This window comes from Apium graveolens, chromosome 6, assembly GCF_009905375.1.
Source record: "Apium graveolens cultivar Ventura chromosome 6, ASM990537v1, whole genome shotgun sequence".
NCBI classification, from domain to species: Eukaryota; Viridiplantae; Streptophyta; class Magnoliopsida; order Apiales; family Apiaceae; genus Apium; species Apium graveolens.
In genome coordinates this window covers 214,529,707-214,551,304 of record NC_133652.1, presented here as the reverse complement: position 1 = coordinate 214,551,304, position 21,598 = coordinate 214,529,707, and the positions used below count along the sequence as shown (strand labels likewise).

General features: G+C 36.7%; 1 protein-coding gene across 2 annotated transcripts in view; it reads left to right on the top strand.

Annotated features, from left to right (window-relative positions):
* Nucleotides 1-13,070, top strand: part of LOC141668956 (uncharacterized) — a 32,127-nt gene extending 19,057 nt beyond the window's left edge. For both annotated transcript variants that reach the window (XR_012553274.1, XR_012553273.1), the window contains exon 3: nt 12,832-13,070. The gene's annotated coding sequence lies outside the window, so the exon portion shown is untranslated. The remainder of the gene's footprint in view (nt 1-12,831) is intronic.
* Nucleotides 13,071-21,598: the final 8,528 nt, after the last annotated feature.

The window sequence follows — 21,598 nt, the reverse complement described above, 5'->3', positions numbered from 1 at the left end:
GTAAGTCGATCCAACAGATCACTCCTAACATTACGGGCCTCAGACAGGCCACCCAAAGTCATATAATAATCGGCGATAAGAGAAGTCTGAGTGATAGCATCTAGCAGTCCATGGGGTGCAGGTGGTGCAGACCCAGGAGATCCAAATGGATAACCAAGCACGGTATCAGGTGACAATGGTGCAGGAGATAAATGTGGCATTTCCTTAGTAGGTGCCGGGCTCTGTACAGGGGAGGGAACAGGAATTGGTGGAACCTCATGGATGTCTACAGGAACCTCTGGAAGAGGGTCTGACACTGGTATAATTGGTGTCATGGAAGGCCCCACTCCTTCTGCCCTCATTATCCTTTGTTCCCTTGGTAACTCTTCATCCTCTAGTGCCACCTCGCGGCCATTCTAGCTCTGGTAGTCACCCTGACTACGGTCATCAATTCCTCAGCGGTCCTCTCTTCATTCTCGTCAGGATCCTCCCCGAGATCCTCCTCAGCAATAATCGCTTCTGGGATAACATCCTCAACTGCAACATTTTCAATATGAATCTCATACGGTCCCTCGTTAGGGTACTCTATTGGATTCACAATTTGATCTCCAATATGTAATAAAACATCCTCATGCTGATGCTCCTGAACCTCAGGGTTTGGTGCCCCGCTACCCTATACGAGAATGAACTATGTTACTATCATAATATTTATAAGGGTTCTCGTAAGGGTTTTAACTGTCAGTACTGCGTTAGGTAGCCCGACTATGAACTTGGCAAGAGTTCTTATTATCTTAGTGAACTTATTATCTTAACGTCACATCATCTCTGAGGTTTATAACGCTTAGCTCTGATACCATTTCTGTAACACCCCCAAATCCGGGGTCGGGGATTCGGGTTGTCACGAGTTCCATTTCCCTTATCAATACTTAATCTTAACAGTCAACCAACTACTGAGTACTGTGACCCCACAATATACACACACACACACCACAAGTTATAGTCTCAGAGATGAATACCAAAAATAACACAAGTCATTTTATTCCACAATTATAAACCATTACAGCTTAAAAGGGTTTCTGAATAAATTTACATTTCTTTTCCATTATTACAATTCATATAGATACATAAGTCTGGTACATCAGAAGTTGAAAGCCTAGCCTATTGGTAATTTCTACCTCAGCTACAGCGGCATCAACGCTTCCAGAAAACTGCGGAACGTTTCCTAACCGCTTGCGAATTGGAAGCTTGGTCATGTTCATCTTTTCTATCTGTTGTTGTGTGATGAAAAAAGAAAGCAAGGGTGAGCAACAAGCCCACCGAAATAATATGTATAATAATTAACAATATATGAGCATCCTCATAGTACTCATGAAATTCTTGGTCAAGAAGAAATGAACCAAGCTGATATCTTAACGCGACCAAGTCGCAAAATATTCAGTATATATATACATATATACTTTTCACAATCTTTGAAATCCTCTGACATGTATAATATACACAGAGTTCCAGTTTATAACTGTATAAAAAATATCGTTGTAAAGTGATCTCATATATATAACCTTGTCTCAACGTTTTTCTGAAAATCCTTGACATGCACAAGATAATCATTTATTAGATATAAGTTTAGAAGATGAAGTTACAAGATACTCCAATATACTTATATCTTTTCCGAATACTACTTGAACTACCACCGTTCAAGGTATAATCCGTTTCAAAAGTTCATCACATAGATGAGACTACAAGATAAGATTTGAATAGATTCAATCCTTGAAATATCATTATAAATAATAAAGTTACGAGATACTTCATTAAGTCCCGATATATATATACACCTATATATCTACATTTCATACACTCCTTGAAAACCTCTGTTATGAAAATTATAAACAGAGTTGTAATATCCAATGAATTTGGAAAGGAGAAAACCTTGGCATAAACCTGATATCTTGCTGATCAAGCAAAGATACCAATAAGTAACCTTTTCTACTGTAGATGTATGAATTCCTCGCCGGTCATCACCCTGGCCGTATTAGGACCTCGCGCTAGACCGTTACCCGGCCACTCACGCGTGGATGGACTGTCACCCAGCCTCTTACACCTTCATAGACCGTACCCCGGCTTGTCGCTTATGCCGACTCAATTAGATGGACTTACTTCCCGAACATTGGGCAAGTAATCAAATTTTTTTCTCAAAACAGCAACCACGTTGTGAATATAAAATACCCCACAGAGCCGGATCCTTTAAGTTTTGAGCGAGTATTTAAATCCCCTTCGAAAGGAAGATCTTAAATCTGAAAACGAGTTTTGGGATCCGCTCTAACTTTTAAAATCATTTTGAAGACTCGAAAACATTTTTAAGAATGTTTGGAGTAATGCTGATTTAATAAAATAAATCAGTCCCGATATATTAGAAAATATCTGAATATTATTTTTTAAATAATATTCCCATAAAGGATAATCTTTATAAAAATAATTGAAGTAGAAGTTTTAAAGCTCATACTTAAAATGAATAATAATGAATCAAAGATATACTTATATGAAAGTACTATCTTTATTCGAATAATCGAAAATAAGTTTGATTATCGAAACATTATTCTTTAATAAAATAAAGAATATTATTTAGTAAATAATCGGAGTCATAAGTCCTCGAATGAATATTCAAAATAACATTCATTAAATAGAATAAACAGAGTCATAAGTCCTCGAATGAATATTCAAAGTAATATTCATTAAATAGAATAAACAGAGTCGTAAATCCTCGAATGAATATTCAAAGTAATATTCATTAAACAGAATAAACAGAGTCATAAGTCCTCGAATGAATATTTCAAGTAATATTCATTAATAAAAATAAAGTTATCGAATAAACCTTATTCGATTAATAGTTTTGAAAACTATATCTCTATATATATATAAATATATATATATATATATATATATATATATATAATATACTCGGGAACATCGACTCCCGGTTTAGAAAATGTTCACCTTTGGGTCCTCTATACTAAGGGTATACGCAACTACTGCTTATCTCTAGCATAGGTATTATGCAACTTATAAGCAATTGAATCAACAATTAGATATCAAGATTAAGAAACAGACATGCATATATACCATATCACATGCTCCAATATATCGCAAGATTTGCTAATAACAATCATGCACTTATCACAAGATAATGCATATACATATATTTACATCACAACAACAGTATAACGGGTAGAAAACTTGCCTGAACGACTGGGGGTGATAAAAGGCCTGGGACGAGTCTGGTAACCTATAAACATCATATAAGTTGGAATTAAACAAAAGTCGTTTATGAATCTATACTTTAACCAATTAGACCCTAACGTTCGCTTTCGCGCTTAACGATTCACTTAGGTCGCTCAAGTACCCTTGGCTCCACCATTTTTAATAAATTAACCATTAAGAGTTTTAAAGTGATTCTTTCGCGAGTACCCTACCAACTGTCTAACCCACTTTACATAATTGTTTCATAACCCAATTATTCATTTAAGGTCCTTAACCAAGGTTTCAAAGTAAGGCGAGGGGTAATGGTTCGGTCGCGAAGCGCCGTTACTTAAAATGGTCGTTTCTCCTAAACCGTACATCGGATTCAAGAGAACCACATATCAAAACGAAGCTCGTAACATGAACTATCTAAAAATGGCAATGGTCAGAATCTAACAGTGAGTGCACGGGTCCTTAAGTTAAGAACAAAAACAGTCTAAGGAAAATTGGGCATTACGACGGCTATAACTTAGCAATTCCCAAATTTTTACCCAATCAATTCAATATTAAACCACCACCAATCAACACCATTCCACCATCATTCAACCACAAATCAACCATACAACCAAACTTCATCCAAATCCTATTAAATCAGTCCATTACTTCATGTTTTATCCATCTTATTCAATCTCAAACAAGAGCTACTGACTATACTTAAGGTTCATCAACCAACAACCAAGATTTATAACCCAAAATCATTATAATTCCAACCAAACTCTAAACATACAAGAATCATGCTCTAGTGAACTATAACAAACAAAACAAAACCTAATACTCAAAGTAAAGTTAGGGTTTGAAGGGTTATACCTTCCTTGGAGAGTGGAGAATCACTTAGGAAGCCTTAAATAACCACTAACTATCTCTACTAAGCTTGGATCTTGAAGAAAACATAAGAAAACACAAAGTTAGTTTCTTGAAAACACTATTCACCAAGAACTTTGATGAATTGATTAGCTATGTTAAACATGGAATCTCGAGCTTAAACTTATGGCTCATCTAAGTTATGAATTATGGAAGCTAAAGAAACAAACCTCTTGATTTTTGAAGTTGTGTAGCTTGAGTTTTGAAAATTCTCCTTTGCTTTTCATGGAAAAGCCGAGAGCAAGAATGAGGGGGGAGAAGAAATGCTTCTTGTTTGGTTGCTTTCCCTTTTGTTTTGTTAATTACCTTTTACCATGGTAAAAAATGAATGGCTTAAAATCAACCAACAATTCCTTCCCTTTTGGTCATGCTTAGGTCATCATTCTTATGTCATCTTCCCATGCTTGTCCCCTTCTTATTGGTTTGATGACATCATCCTCATTAACCTCTTTGATTAGCTCCTAATTACTTGGCTAATGACCGCTGATCTGTTATACGGTTCGCTTAACTTTCGTTTTCGTTTATCGTTTGAGGGATCATACCGGGGATCTTATTACTTGGGTTCCCTTAACCTCTCTCAATACATTATATTCCTTTTATGATCCTTTCTTATAATCCTTGAATTTAAATCCTTTTTATCTGGTTCCCTTATACTCAATTCTTTCGGTATCTGGTGGATTTTTGGGAAAAATCAAAGTGTTCGGATTTGGATTCTGACGATCTTTACATACACTTATATACCACATAGAGTACTAATAATATCTCAGAAGATCAATAAAAGAACCCCTACGTAGTGTGGTATGAAAAGTTTTCTTATTCAGCATAATCAACAAAATCACTATTCATAAGGGTTTCAAAAATTCCAAAAATTGGGGTTATTACACTGAACCTGTAGAAGTTCAAATACAGGAAAACCAACAGGGGGAATTCACAAACTGAGACCACTTCTTTAAACCAAATAGCAGCTAGGAAACCAACCACTTAATCTTCTCAAAAGGATGAAGTAAGTAAAAAGAAGAGAAATGAGATAACTCTTGCAGTAATGAATGAGAGTGGTGAGGAACAAACACTAACTGAGTCACCTTTGGTCAGAAAAACAAAAAAGGCTAAAAAACTGAGTTAAACACTCAAACCACCTCTGTATCCTCCCAAAAGGATGTAGTGGTACAACTGGGGACAAAACAGATTCTAGAGACATCCTCTCAACAGGATGTTTCTATTGAAAAGAGCATTTTTCCCAATGCATCTTGTAAAGAGTCTGCACAGCCAACACTTGAACAAATCAAAGTGTATGGTAGGAGAAATAAGGATGGCACATATAAGGAGAGCACATCCCTTGAAGCTTCCTCATCCATTCAGGGGGAGCTGCCAACACTCAGTCCTAAACTTTAAATTCTCAAGTGTTTCCCCAATCAAGTGACTTGGTTAAAGAAAATTTGCTCACCACCCAGAAACCATAATTAGTTGGTGAGAGGCTACATGATGGGGTAGACCTTGATGGCACCAACACAAATATGGTGGATTCATCAGTTTTTACTGAACACCCCATTGAGATCACAAATACACCTTCATGTGCAAATCAGTCTTCATAGAATGTTAGGTTTGAGGGTAGTACTCCTAGTGGGAGCTATCTAAATCCTCTTCAATTCAATTGGAGGTTCCTGTTCAAGTAACAACTCTTCTCAAAACCCTGACTGAAATTGCTTTGACAATTGAAGATGGGAGTACAATTGCCAATGATCCTGTTATATAGGAGGCAAGAATAGCACATTCAAGTGACAGTATGGTGCAAGACACATAAGGGTTTGAGGCTGTTGTAAATGACAGTGGCACAGTCAAATCCCCTACAATTAAAATGGATGTTCCCACAACTGGTGAGGAACAACACCCTGTCATAAACAAAGAGAAATATGTGAGTCAAACTGTGACTCCTATCATAGGTGGTTCTGACCCTACACTCCAACCCTCAACCTCATAACCTCAACAACCACACCTCCTCTGACAATGGCTACAATCAACTGACTCTCAACCTACATCTATGGATGATCTTCTTGTTGAGTAGATTTATGGATTAGCAAACATCTCACAACATCTACTTACTTCTGATATGAGCAATCAGGACTATCAAGCCATTCTGCTAACATACAATGGAGAAGTTGAAAAATAGAAGGAGAAAATTGTGAATGAAGCAGAACAAGATGGGAATGTGGATGCATGGCTATCTAAAGACTTTGTTTTGGAGATGGATCAAGTCTTGGCTAGATTTAGGGATGAATATATCACTATTCTTTGAAGCAATGCCAAGGCCTTGATTCCACCAGGATGTTTATGATGCAGTCACTCAAGTTTACAAAGCTCAGCTCAAGGCTTTTCACCTCTTTGGTAAAGCTATAGAAGTAAAGATGACTAGTCATGAAGAAAAGATAAGGAAGCTGGTAAAGGAGAAAATTGATAAGATCATACCATCTCAAGTCAAGTTCACCTCCAAGTTTAAACATTTTGCTGATCAAATGGAAAAGATTGATCTAACTTCTGTGGAAAAAGATGTCAAAAATCTGAGACAATCCTTCATTGCTCTTCATGAAGTGGTCCAACAATAAATCACCAATTCAAATAACACAAAGATCAAGCTGTACCAGCTTCACCAGATCATATATGAGCCTTCTGCATTGCTTATGGTTTGTATAAAACAGTCTGTGGAAGCAACTTTTGGCTCTTCAATATCTACAAGCTCTCATCAACCTGTCTCAACATCTACAAAACTTCAAATACAGTCTCTTCAACAAGTCTCAAACTTGCAGTCTTCAAATGACTCACTCACAGCACAAGTGCATGCTCTCACCTCATTGGTGTAGAGTCAACAGACAGATATACAAACCTTGGTAGACTCCCACAAGCACCTACAAATGCAAAATATTGTGGCTTAGGGAGCTATCATGGGCAAGCTTAAGATTCCTCTACCTGCGCTTCTAGAAGCTGTGAGGCCTGAAATTCCTACTCTCATTATCATGCCTGCCAACATGACTAAGGGGGAGATAGAGGCTAGGCTGTTTAGATTATCATATACTCAAACTGTCCAAGCTGCTGCAAAGAGCAAAATCCAAGAAGTTGATATTGGAATGGAGAGGCTTATTAGAGCAGCTGAGGGACCTAGTCTGAGTAGGGAATTTAATGAATTGCTCAAGGCTTTCAGGGCTTCTCTCAATAAAAATTTCTTCACCTACAAAAAGGCCTTGTACAGGACAATAAACTCTATAAGGGTGGTCTTAGTGACTAAGGACAGTTTTCAGGAGAAAAGAATTGTGATCAACATAAATGACTCAGGATTAGACAGGTGTATACAGGTGTCCCTTAATTATCTTATCTCTAGAAGGGCATCTGAGTTGGACATCCTGATAAACAAAGTCAAAAGGGTGATTCCCGAAGACACTCAATTGCTAACTGAATTTAAAAATGCTCAAGTGGCTACTTTTCCTGAAGCAAATCTGCAACCAAGCAAGGGAGTGGCATACATCTGTCCTACCACCAAACATTGCAAACACTTTCAAATCCCTAAGAAATGTGTCATGGCCAACAAAAAGTTAATAATTATTCTGAAGACTGAGTCGAAGGTCAAGAAAAACAAGACTGTTGAAGATGAAGAGATGATTAAGTTATTGGGGAGATATTTGAGAAATTCTAAAGCCAACTTGCCTAAAACTCAAATCAATAAGGATAGCTTGGATGATGATGAGTTGAAGAAAGATGATTCAAAACCTTCTGGCTCAAATCCAAGTCAATCATCTAAGGCAACTGGTAGCAAGGATAAGAAGCAGGATGAGAAGAAGGATTGTGACAAGAAAAGAGGAGAAGAAAGGAGAAGCAAAAAAGGCAAGATGGCTCAGAACCATAACAAATCCTAAAAATCCAAACAACTCAAGCTCAACCTTCAAAGCCAACAAACTCATATACTGAACCTCATCCTACCTCAAAGACTAAATTCCTATACAAACAAAGTCCCAACACCTTTCTAAAAATACCAGTCACCTTAAACCAAACATTTCTCAAGAAAATCACAAACCTACCTTTTGTCAAGCCATCACTCAAAATTCACTACAAGTCTGTTGGGAGGAAACCTAAGAAAGCTAAACATATTGAAAAAGTACAAGTTACTGAGAGGGCCATCTGGAATTGTTTCAAGCAAAGTTATTTTCTACCTTAAAATTGGTGCATCTCAGATGAAGATTATTTTCAACAACTAGCTGAGGAAATAGTCAGAGTTTGGGTTGTAACATTAAGGGAAGTAATAATCTACTATGAGGATGGGTCTTTCACATTTCTTGGCTGCAGTTTAATGGACTCCTTCTCTCCCACAGAAATCAAAAGAGTGATAAGTTTACTGAAGGATAAGGATACTGCTACAAGAGCATGGAGATCTGTTTTAGCTGAATGGTTGATTGTAAGGGAAGAAAGAAAAGCAAGGAATAAAGCTAAATATGAGGAGATGAAGAGGATGTATGATGAGGAGATTGAAATGTATATTAAAAGATCGGAAGAACTCAAGGCAAAAGGGATGAGCAGAATTTCCAAGGATGGAAGATTTCTAAATGTCAAAGCTGGCACATTCTCAAAGTTTAGGATTGATTTGCTAGATGGTTATCCAAAGCCAGATAGACTCAAACTTGTGGAAGCTCTAAGAGGGACACCAATCATAAAGAACTTGAAATTCTTGTTTACTTAAAGGACCTCATTAGAGAAGAAACAGAAGCAAAAATAGTCTTTGTCTGATGCATGTAACTATTTAAACTCAAGAAATCACCTAATATATCAATGTTGTAATTGTGTCAATTTTTATGTATTAGTCTTATTTTACATTGTAGTTTGGGGTTAGTCTTGTTAACAGGCATGAATTTGTGTTAAGCAATCTTCTCACAAATTGGGGGAGATCCTTGTGCAAGACATGCATGTACAATAACAAGATTGGGTCAAATTGACAACCCTAAGTAAGTTGTATAATAATCTATGTTTGCATTGTGTATTGTAACACTTAAGTCTGTAAAAATGTTCAAGGGCGGACTGGAGTCTTTTTCTGAAAGCAGTATCAAGCCTAAGAATTCTATCTGGAAGAAGATCAAGAAGATCAGGCCTCAGAAGAATTGTGAAGAAGCTTGGAGTTGAATAATCTATTTTGGGAAAAATATTCTAAGTCAAGTTCTCTACAAGTCACATATTAATTTATTATAGAGAAGTCATTCGAGAACTACAGAATGACTTATCGACAAGTCAGGAAAAGCTACTAGAAAACTCAGAGATATCGACAAGCCTATTTGAAGACATGAAGAATGGAGATATCGACAAGTCATTTCCTCACTAGAGAACTCTGAGTTATCGATAATCCAAGTTGTCATTAAAGAACTTAGAGTTATCGATAAGCCAAGTTGTCATTAGAGAACTCAGATTTATCGATAAGCCAAGTTGTCACTAGAGAACTCTGAGTTATCGATAAGATAAAAGTGAAAACATGAAGATCAGAGATCTCGACAAGCCAAATTCTCTTATAGAGAACTCAGAGACTTCGATAAGTCAAAACAACCATAGAGTGATGAGAGATCTCGATAAGCCAATATACTTATCGAGATGTCAAAGTACAAAGTGCAGATTTTTTCAATATTCAAGATTATCAATCAACAAACAATATTATCTGTTAGATTGACAAGTCTACAAAAGCAACTTGAAGAGTACAAGTTCAAAGGCCAAGATGAACTGGTAAAGTAAAGTCACAGGCGTGCAAGATTAGCAAAGATACACTAAGCCAGAAATAGAAAGATTTGATCATCCAAAAATAGGGTTTAGTACATGCTAATGCATGTTGTGTAATAACCAGTGTTTACTGTTCTATAAAGTAAACACTGGATGATTTGTTTAAAGTAACAATTTAGATCAGAAAAATCTTGTATTCTCTCAAGGAAGAAGCTAAGCTCTTTATCAACAAAAAGCCTAGAAATTTTGTAGCAAAATATTCCTAATTTTAATATAAAATTAAGTGAGTTTTGAAAGATTTGTGTTCACTGTTTTATCTGTCTAAATTCAGCACTAACACACATAACTACAAGATTTTAATTTACTTTGTTCATAACCATAAGCACTTCAAGAAAAGCAAAAAAACACCAAAACACATTCACCCCCATATAACGACTCGTATATTTTGTATTATTTAAAAGTGTAATTGATTGAATAATTAATTATATAAAATATGTGTTGGGTGTTGTTTATTATTAATTATGTGTGATTTATTGGTATATAGGGTTTATTTGCATAATTAAATATTGAGCTGTATTGAGTTATTTTCACTTTTAAAAGTGATTTTATTGCAGTTTTATTTTCATAAATACTTGGACTGTCTCTAAAATTGCTTTTATGATTTCATAATTTCAATAATTATTTTTGGGATTTTATAAAATTTAGAAATCAATATTTCATTATTTATTACCTTCAAATGATTTTCTGATTGTATTTAATTGTAAAATCTGTATTTAATTCCAGGATTCTTCAAAAATTACAAAACTCATATTTTATTAAGTTTGGAATATTTCGAGAATTTAAAAAAAAATCTGAAATTTTTGGGATTAATTCCACCCGCACGTTGATTCGTTTAATCGTTAAAAGCGGGTGTAAGTTGCGCTTCAAAAATGTTTTAAAAATTTTGAATATATATATTTTATTACTTTTGGGACATTTATAAAATTTTAAAACTATTTTGGTTCCATTTCGATCAAAATGATTCGTAGCACGGGCCGTTAGAAGATTAAAATAACGCGTATTCGGGCTTGCAGTGGGGAAAAACAAGACATGTGTCCTATCAATTGGACACGCGGCTTGTAATTGGCATAGCAATACTGTGACTCATTTTTTCTTTGGGTAAACATAAATTCTCTCGATCTCTCTTACTCTCCCCTCTGTTACTCTCTCTTTCCCCTAATCCTCTCTTTCCTCTTCGTTTTCTTCTTCCTGTTGCTCCGCAGTGTTCCTGCCTTGTTACTCCAGTGAGCTGCCGCCAGATTAATCTTCGGTTTGGCTTGGTTCTATTGTTGTTCAAATGATATACATATATATACTTGTGTATATCTGTATATGTGAAGTGTTATGTGTGTGTGTGTTATCGTGTGTGTGTTATTTTGTTGGCCGTGTTTTGGCCGCCATTGCCTATCTCCGGTGGTTGCTGCCCTGTTTCTTTCATTTCTGTTTGTGTGTGTGAGGCGCGTGCAGGAGGGTTCTGTGTTATTGGTTGTTGTTGTTGCTTGGTTCAGTTTAATCCGAATTGATTATTATTATTATTATTTTTTGCAGGAAATTTATTCGAGTAATATTCGTGAAATGAAAAATATTTTCGTACGGGGAAATTATTAATTTTGTAATCGGTGGAATTTACGTTGGAAACCCAAAATTAATCGGGTACCCGTAGATTTTACCGCCATTGACGATGAACTTCGGTGAATCAATGATGGACCGTGATGATACGTTCTGAGTCCTAATTTTATAAAATAAATAAAGTAGTTACTGTAATTAGTTTCGTACATAGTTACTTGATTAATTGTGCAAGATTGTATTATGATTTGTTGGGAATTGACATCGATTATGTTTCGACGGGTAGGTTTATAAACAGAGGAGCTGCTGTCAAAATTTTTCTAAAATTTATTTTTAAATACGAGAAACGTACTTTACAATATAAAACGTTTTACCCTTATATGAATATTGATTACAAGATTATGAGTATACATTCATATATTATACGAGTCGGGTTATCGGATTGGGTTATCTAGGTTCGAGGATATCAAGCATGTCAGTATAAACTAATTAGGGTATTCTGTTACTATAGATCCCAGTCGAGTTTCGCAAAGACCGAAGTCAGCGTAAAAAGCTACCTAGGATTTCTGTAAAGCGTTGCAAGGCAAGCACCCCTGATTATTCTTTTATGGTTCAGTACATATGGATAAACTGTTATTTTATTCTCGTACGGGAATAAAAATGTTTTAAGTTATGTATTCCCCATAGTTAAAAATAATTGTTTTAAAGTTATTTTTGGGAAAAAGTAACTTCGAAAGGTATCTATCTCGAATGAAAGTAATTTGTGAACCAGTTTTACGTGTGTTGTTAAATGAATGATTTTAAAATGAGATACATATAAGTGTTTTGAAAACTGTATAAAACGATCAGATATGGGATACATAGGGGCTAGAGTGGCCTATTGAGATTACGTACGAGGCTAACTCAGTTGCGCACATTACATAACCGATTAGTCCAGTAGGTCAGAGACCTAGCTAGTCTCTGAGTTTCGGAACAGGTGTATGGGATGGTAATTGGAGCCGTCTAGTGTTGATAGCCTGGTCAGCTGTATTCATATATCCATTACGTATCTGATTTGGCGTTGCGATTCTCGTAAGGGAATAAGTGATTGATACAGTTGACTAACAAATGTGAATAACATGCTAAAATTGGACTCTGGTATTTACACAACACACAACTACGTTGTTTTATTTAAAGATCCAGTTTCTTTTTATTACTGTTATTCGAAATGATTTACAGATTTTGGATTTTATGTTGATTTATAGCTCTGTTCCTATATCTTTTTACTTTACTATTTTTATCTTGATATTCATATGTTGGTACTGCTGAGCGATTATATGCTCACCCTTACAACCTGTTATATATATATTGTAGATGCCTAGAAGACCTCTCAGACCTTGGCAGAACCGTGTCTCAGCCCCTTCTTGACTTGGCTCCTCTGAGGTAGTTTGTATCAGACCATGTGCGGTCTGATGAGTTGCTGAATAAGTTTAGTATGTCAGAATTTTAATAAATGGTTTGTAATAATGAGTAACTTAAGTTATACTTGAATCTGGAGCGGATCTTGGCTTTCGGGTCGTGTTAGTATCTAATAATAATAATCTTGTAGTTTATATTTCTGGTTTGTTGTGTTTGGTGATGTCAACTCCTGACCCCGGGGTTGAGGCCGTCACAGTTGGTATCAGAGCTACAAGTTCAAGTCCCTAATTTAGGTTAGGGATTAAGTCAAACAGGTATAAAAACTGTCTTAAGGTATGAGTCAGCAACTCATGTAGATGAGAAAACCTTAGAGTCAGTCGAGGGTTCCGACGGCGTTACCCTGGCATCTATTGATGTTTTGATAGAACTGCCTAAACCTTGTTTTGTCTCACCTGTATATTTATATTGTTGGTAGTGGCCCATTGTGATATCCAGTTCTCCATCCCGGGAGAACAGATTTGACTCAGACAGTTCCGACTCAGAGAGGACCCTAGACGTGGCAGCTGATGAGTCTCATTTGCCTCCTCTGCCAGTGCCCCCGTTTGTACCGAGGGATATGTCAGGACCTAGTGCCCATCCCAATTGGGTACACAAATTAGTGTTAGCTGTTAAGGACTTTCCTCCGGGTTGTGGACCCAGTTCTTCTTTATCTAGACCACCAGTCCCTCATTCTGCTCCTTCAGGTACCTTCTCCCCGATTCTGTATCATTTTCACCAGGCAGTAAACAGATATTTTCTTAGAGAGTAGAGCCCAGAGTTGGCCGCGTATCTTGATCGAATACTAGTTTGACCCTTTCAGGGCATCTCTGTTCCTTCACCCGATATCCAGGCCCGAGTGAGGACTTTGATCTAGACTTCTGTGGAGAGAACTAGGTCTATTGATCCTTTTATTAGCTCTAAGTTTAAGGCCATTTAGTACCAGGACTTGGTTAACTGGTTGGTGTTCAAGTTAGGCTCGATTGGTGGCAGTGACAGTGGCAGTGGTTAGAGCAGAGTTGCAGCAGTGTTAGACAGAGCTCAGAGTTGGTTCTTCAGGAGTTCTGTAGTTGTTTTCTTTATATATGTACAATATGTTATTGTAGTTTGTACTAGTCGGAGGCTGTTATATTAGCCAATTTTGTTGTGTACTCGGATGGTTTTCTAGTTGGATATCAGTTGTATCAGTTGGATTTCCGTTGGTTGTAGTAGCTGATTTATTATGTTGTTTAGTTTTCATTATTTGTGCGTTATTATTATTGTTGTTACTATTATTGTTGCTTCTGTTGATGGTATTTCTAGAATATAATCATTCACTCAAGACGGATCCAATTAACTGAGGATGAGGATATAGTCTTAGTGGCAACACTCTCCTGATGCACATGTATAAACTGTTTGGAGCAATCCCACTTTCTTATATATTGCTCCTATGTTTTAAGAGAATGCCACTTAAGAAGAATTCTCAACCCAATAACGGATCTGCTGGGGATCCCTTCATGAGTGAATTGATAGACCTCAATACCACATTCATCAAAGAGGAGAACGAGGACAGCTGACTACCGCTAAAAGTAAGTCTACGAGTACACATTGTATGATTAAAAACTGCCGCTGCATACTACCCGGTGCTTGCAGGTCTGACTGGTGCCTTCTCTCCAATAGCTGCTTCAATCAATGTTAAGTCTGACTACGAGGCTACTTAGCCCGCAGCTGACTACTTATTGAAAGACCGAACAGGAACTTCAGATGACTCTCCAGTGGTTCCATTCCTTTTTACTGTACTTCTGTCGAATGAAATAGGCGGTCGGGTTCTCTTTCTACGACCTGGGCTCAGGTCGATAGTAGCCGTGGTAGTAATGTCCCGGAGCCCGGCTACCGACCCGAGGCGCCGAGTCATAAAGAAAGATATGTTGATGAAGAGCTTTCAGGTATAGCACATATTAGAAGTTCTTAGCTTCAAAGAAGCCGTTGAATGGAGCACTTTGCATAAAGAATGGTAAGCCTTACCGTTGTTACGTCAGTAGTCTACTCAGCTGGCCCAACAAGAACAACAATTACGACAGCATCAACAATAATTTTAGCAACAACAACAATAGCAGTAGCTCATACAACAACTACAACAACAAATCCAATAGCAGCTGCAGATCCAACAACAGCACCAGATGAGGAGGACGACCCAAGCTGTTAGTTTTAAGTCTTTCGAGGTTGTGAAACCCCAGAATCTAAAGGTGAAGTAGATCATGTTGCTTCCAGGATCTGGTTGAAGGAAATGGAGAAGGCTTTTGCACTCACCAAGGTGAGTGAGGATTTAAAGACAAATTATGCTAGTTATTTTCTGAAAAATGATTCAAACTATTGGTGGGAGTCAACACGAGCGTTAGAAGGAGAAGGTCCTATTCCCTGGACCCGATTCACAGAACTGTTCTTGGAAAAATATTTCCCGGATTGTCTCCAGAGTCAAATGGAGATGGAGTTTTTAGAGTTGAAGCAAGGGGACAGAAGTGTAACAGAATATGAAGCCAAATTCATGGAGTTGGCTCGTATAGCACCAGAGTATGTGAGTTTAGAAGCTCAGAGAGCGAAGAGGTCTCAAGAAGGATTAAATCCAGAGATTAGTAGTGGAGTTGTAGCTTTATAACTCAAGGCATATACTTTGGTAGTTCAGGTTGCCTTAGTAATAGAAAGTGACCAGAGGTTGGCTGCTAAGGAAAAAAGTGAGAAGAAAAAAATGTTTGAAGGTGGGCCTGCAAAGTCAGAACAAGAAGGGGTAAGCCAAAAATTTCAGCGACGGTTTGGAAGGAATAAAGACAGGAAATTCAGAAGGCCAAATTTCCCACAAGCTAGGCCCAGTACTACCTCAGTCAGTTCTACTCCGACAAAGTCTAACAAGCCAGTGATCGACTACAAGACATGTGGAAAGAAGCACAGTGGTCAGTGCACATAGAACGTCAATTATTTCAAGTGTGGCCAGAAGGGTCATTATTCCACTGAGTGCAAATCCGAGAACCAAGGAGTAACATGTTTCAGCTGTGGCAAAGTGGGGCATATTTCTAGAAATTGCAGATCAATTACCTAGGGCAGTGTAGGGAAAAGTGCATCTCAAGGACTCGCAACAAGTATAGCCAGAGCTAGAACTTTTAAAATGACTAAGAATTCTTTGGCTCAGGATTCCGATGTAGTTGCAGGTACGCTTTCTCTTAATTCCATACCTGTTAACATTTGATTTGATTCAGGAGCGTCTAAATTTTTTATATCCATGAACTGCATGAATAAGACATAATTAATGTTAGAAGACTTAGATGAACCTTTGACCATAAAAGTGGCTAATCAAGATAAAGTACCTATAAGTCAATTTTACCTTAAGTATTCCATAGAGATTTCAGGATATTCTTTTCCCACCGACCTAATACCTTTTGAGTTAGGAGAATTCGATGTTATCTTAGGCATGTATTGGTTGTCTCTGTATAAGGTAAGTATTGGCTGCAAGAAAAAGCGAGTTGTTATGTATACAACAGATAATGTAAGGATAAGCTATCAGGGACAGAAGTAGGACAAAAAGTTTCTTTTAGTAATGCAAGCAAAGAAATTGTTGCGGCAAGGATGTCAAGCATATTTGGCTCATGTGGTGGACACTAAGAAAGAGACCCCTACTTTGGATGATATTCCAATAGTAAGAGAATATTCCGACATCTTTCTAGAAGAATTGTCGGGATTACCACCTGATCGAGAAATCGAGTTCTCTATTAATTTGATACCAAGAGCCGAACTAGTTTCTAAAGCTCCATATCGAATGGCTCCAGTGGAAATGAAAGAATTGGCCAAACAACTTCAAGAACTATTGGATAAAGGAGTTATTCGACCAAGTGTTTCTCCGTGGGGTGCTCCAGTGTTATTCGTTAAGAAGAAGGATGGAAGTATGAGGTTATGCATTGATTATAGGGAGGTGAACAAGTTAACAATAAAGAACAAGTATCATTTGCCAAGGATTGACAATTTATTTGACAAGCTTAAAGGAGCATGCTATTTTTCAAAGATGGACTTAAGATCTGGCTATTACCAACTGAAGATCAAGCCTAAAGATATATCCAAAACTGCATTCAGAACAAGGTATGGCCATTATGAGTTTTTAGTGATGCCGTTTGGATTGACCAATGCACCAGCGGCTTTTATTGATTTAATGAATCGAGTGTATAAGGAGTACTTGGATAAGTTTATTATTGTATTTATTGATGACATCCTCATTTATTCAAAGACTCCAGAAGATCACGCAATGCACCTAAGGATTGCCCTTCAAAGATTAAGAAAAAAACAATTATACGTAATGTTTTCTAAGTGTGAATTTTGGTTGACAGAAGTACAGTTTCTTGGACATGTGGTAAGCAAGGAAGGTATCAAGAGACCCTACAAAGTTTGAAGCCGTATCCAAGTGAGAGGAACCAAAGACTCCGATGAAAGTAAGAAGTTTTCTTGGGCTGGCAGGATATTACCGAAGATTTGTGAAAGATTTCTCTAAGATTGCATCTCCGTTAACTAAGCTCACCAGAAAGAATGAGAAATTTATTTGGATATAAAAGTTTGAAGAAAGCTTCCAGGAACTGAAGAAGAGACTAGTGTCAGCTCTAGTACTAGCATTGTTAGATGAGACGGGCAACTTTGTGATTTATAGCGACGCTTCTTTAAAGGGTTTAGGTTGTGTACTAATATAACACAACAAATTCACGCTTATGCCTCCAGACAATTGAAACCTCATGAGCCGAAGTATCCAGTCCATGATCTTGAGTTGGCAGCTATAGTTTTTACATTGAAATTGTGGAGACATTATCTATATGGAGAAAAGTGTTATATTTACACGGACCATAAGAGCTTGAGTTATATATTCACTCAGAAGGATTTGAACATGAGACGTAAAAGATGGTTAGAGTTAATCAAGGACTATGACTGTTCCATTAACTATCATACAGGTAAAGCTAATGTGGTGGTTGATGCATTGAGCAGAAAAGAAAGGTTGAATATGGTTCAGATTGCAGAAGAGATAGCACGAGACTTAGAAAGGATGGAAATTGAAGTTCAAATTCCAAGATAAGGTAAGGAGCAACTGTACGAGATTACCTTCGAACTAGCACTAATGGATAAGATTAAAAGATGTCAATAGGGAATTATGGAGCAAGAATTGGATAATCCGACAGGAGAAGAACTGTGCACCCAAAAGGATAACCAAGGTATGCTTAGATTCTCTTCTAGAATCTGGATCCCTAATGTGACGGAACTGAAAAATGAAGTTTTACACGAAGCACATAATTCTCGGTTTTCTATCCACCCTGGGAGCACTAAGATGTATCAAGATTTGAAGAAAAACTTCTGGTGGCCAGAAATGAAGAGGGATATTGCAAAATAGGTTGGCAAATGTTACGTGTGCCAAACTGTAAAAGCATAACATCAAAGGACGAGCGGATTGTTACAACCCCTAGAGATTCCCCAATGGAAATGGGAAAAGATTGTAATGGATTTTGTAATGGGATTGCCAAAGTTGAAGGCCAATCATGACGTTATTTGGGTAATCATTGATATATTGACAAAGTCAGCACATTTCCTCCCAATCAACGAAAGGTATTCTTTGGAAAAGCTAGTTAAGTTGTATTTGGATGAAATAGTGACCAAGCATGGAGTCCCTGTGTGTATTAATCCGACCGAGACCCGAGATTCAATTCAAGGTTTTGGACCAAGATCCAAGAATGTCTAGGAACCAAGCTGAATATGAGTACCGCTTATCATCCTCAGACAGACGGTCAAAGTGAGAGAATAATCCAGACTATTGAAGATATGTTAAGAGTTTATGTTTTGGATTTTAAGGTTGGGATGAACACTTGCCTTTAATTGAATTCTCATTCAACAATAGCTATCATGCCAGCATTGGAATGCCCCCTTATGAAGCTTTGTATGGACGCAAGTGTAGATCATCATTGTATTGGGATGAAGTAGGAGAAAAGAAAGTGTTAGGTCCTGAGCTAGTTCGGCAGACTAAAGATGTTGTGGCATTGATTCAAAAAAGGTTAGAAGCAGCCCAAGATAGACAAAGAAAGAATGTGGATTTGCATCGAAAAGATATGAACTTCGAAGTAGGATCACTTATATTGTTGAAAGTATTACCCTGGAAATGATTAGTGCGATTTGGTCAGAAAGGTAAGCTCAGCCCCAGATATATAGGACCATTTGAAGTTTTGAAGAAAATGGAAAGTCGCCTAGGAGATAGCATTCTCGCCGCAGTTACAGCATATTCATAATGTGTTCCACGTATCTATGTTGAAGCCGTATATTCCTGATTCGAATCAAGTTATAGAATACAAAATGATCGAGCTTCAGCTAGATTTGTCCCATGTGGAATAGCCAATCCAAATTTTAGATCGTAAACAGCGAGTCCTTAGAAAAAAGTCAATCCCCAAAGTAAAAGTGCTTTGGAGAAATTCTCGAGTAGAAGAGTCTACTTGGGAATTAGAGTCATACATGCTTGATAAATATCCTCATTTGTTTTGTTAAGTCAGATTTTGGGGACATAATCTTTCTAAGGGGGAAGGATATAACGACTCGTATATTTTGTATTATTTAAAAGCGTAATTGATTAAATAATTAATTATATAAAATATGTGTTGGTTGTGACAGCTGCGTGTTGTTTATTATTAATTATGTGTGATTTATTGGTGTACAGGATTTATTTGCGTAATTAAATATTGAGCTGTATTGAGTTGTTTTCATTTTTAAAAGTGATTTTATTGCAGTTTTATTTTCATAAATACTTGGATTGTCTCTAAAATTGTTTTTATGATTTCATAATTTCAATAATTAATTTTGGGATTTTATAAAATTTAGAAATCAATATTTCATTAATTATTTACCTTCAAATGATTTTCTGATTGCATTTAATTGCAAAATCCGTATTTAATTCCAAGATTCTTCAAAAATTATGAAACTTATATTTTATTAAGTTTGGAATATTTCAAGAATTTTAAAATTATTTCTGAAATTTTTGGGATTAATTCCACCCGCGCGTTGATTCGTTTAATCGTTAAATGCGGGTGTAAGTTGCGCTTCAAAAATATTTTAAAAATTTTGAAAATGTATATTTTATTACTTTTGGGATATTTATAAAATTTTAAAACTATTTTGGTTCTATTTCGATCAAAAATAAATCATAACACGACACGTTAGAAGATTAAAATAACGCGTATTCTGGCTTGTAGTCGGGGAAAAACAAGACACGTGTCCTATCAGTTGGACACGCGGCTTCTAATTGCATAGCAGTACTGTGACTCATTTTTTCTTTGGGTAAACATCAATTCTCTCGATCTCTCTTCTCTCCCCTCTGTTACTCTCTCTCTCCCCCTTACTCCTCTCTTTCCTCTTCGTTTTCTTCTTCTTGTTGCTCCGCCGTGTTCCTGCCTTGTTACTCTGGTGAGCTGCCGCCTGATTAATCTCTGATTTGGCTTGGTTCTATTATTGTTCCATTGATATACATATATATATTTATTTATATCCGTGTGTGCGAAGTGTTGTGTGTGTGTGTTATCGTGTGTGTGTTATTGTGTTGATCGTGTTTTGGCCACCGTTTCCTGTCTTCGGTGGTTGCTGCCCTGTTTCTTTACTTTCTGTCTGTGCGCGTGAGGTGCATGCAGGAGGGTTCTGTGTTGTTGGTTGCTGTTGTTGCTTGGTTCAGTTTAATCGGAATTGATTATTATTATTTTTTTTGCAGGAAATTTATTCGAGTAATATTCGTGAAATAAAAAATATTTTCGTGCGGGGAATAAATAATTTCATAATCGATGGAATTAACGTTGGAAACCCAAAATTAATTGGGTACCCGTAGATTTTACCGCCATTGACGATGAACTTCGGTGAGTCAATGGAGGACCGTGATGATACGTTCTGAGTCCTAATTTTATAAAATAAATAAAGTAGTTAGTGTAATTAGTTTCGTATGTAGTTACTTGATTAATTTTGCAAGATTGTATTATGATTTGTTGGGAATTGACATCTATTATGTTTCGACGGGTAGGCTTATTAATAAAGGAGTCGCTGTCAAAATTTTTCTAAAATTTATTTTTAAATACGAGAAACGTACTTTACAATATAAAAAGTTTTACCCTTATATGAATAATGATTACACGATTATGTGTATATATTCATATATTATACGAGTCGGGTTATCAGATTGGGTTATCTAGGATCGAGGATATCAAGCATGTCGGTATAAACTAATTACGGTATTCTGTTACTGTAGATCCCAATCGAGTTTCGCAAGGACCGAAGTCAGCGTAAAAAGCTACCTAGGATTTCTTTAAAGCATTGCAAGGCAAGTACCCCTGATTATTCTTTTATGGTTGAGTACATATGGATAAACTGTTATTTTATTCTCGTACAGAAACAGAAACGTTTTAAGTTATGTATTCCCCGTAGTTATAAATAATTGTTTTGAACTGTTTTGGGGAAAAAGTAACTTCGAAAGGTATCTATCTGGAATGAAAATGATTTGTGAACCAGTTTTACGTGTGTTGTTAAATGAATGATTTTAAAATGAGATAGTTACAAGTATTTTGAAAATTGGATAAAATGATTAGATATGGGATACATAGGGGCCATATTGGCCTATTGAGGTTGCGTAAGAGGCTAACTCGGTTATGCGCATTACATAACCGAT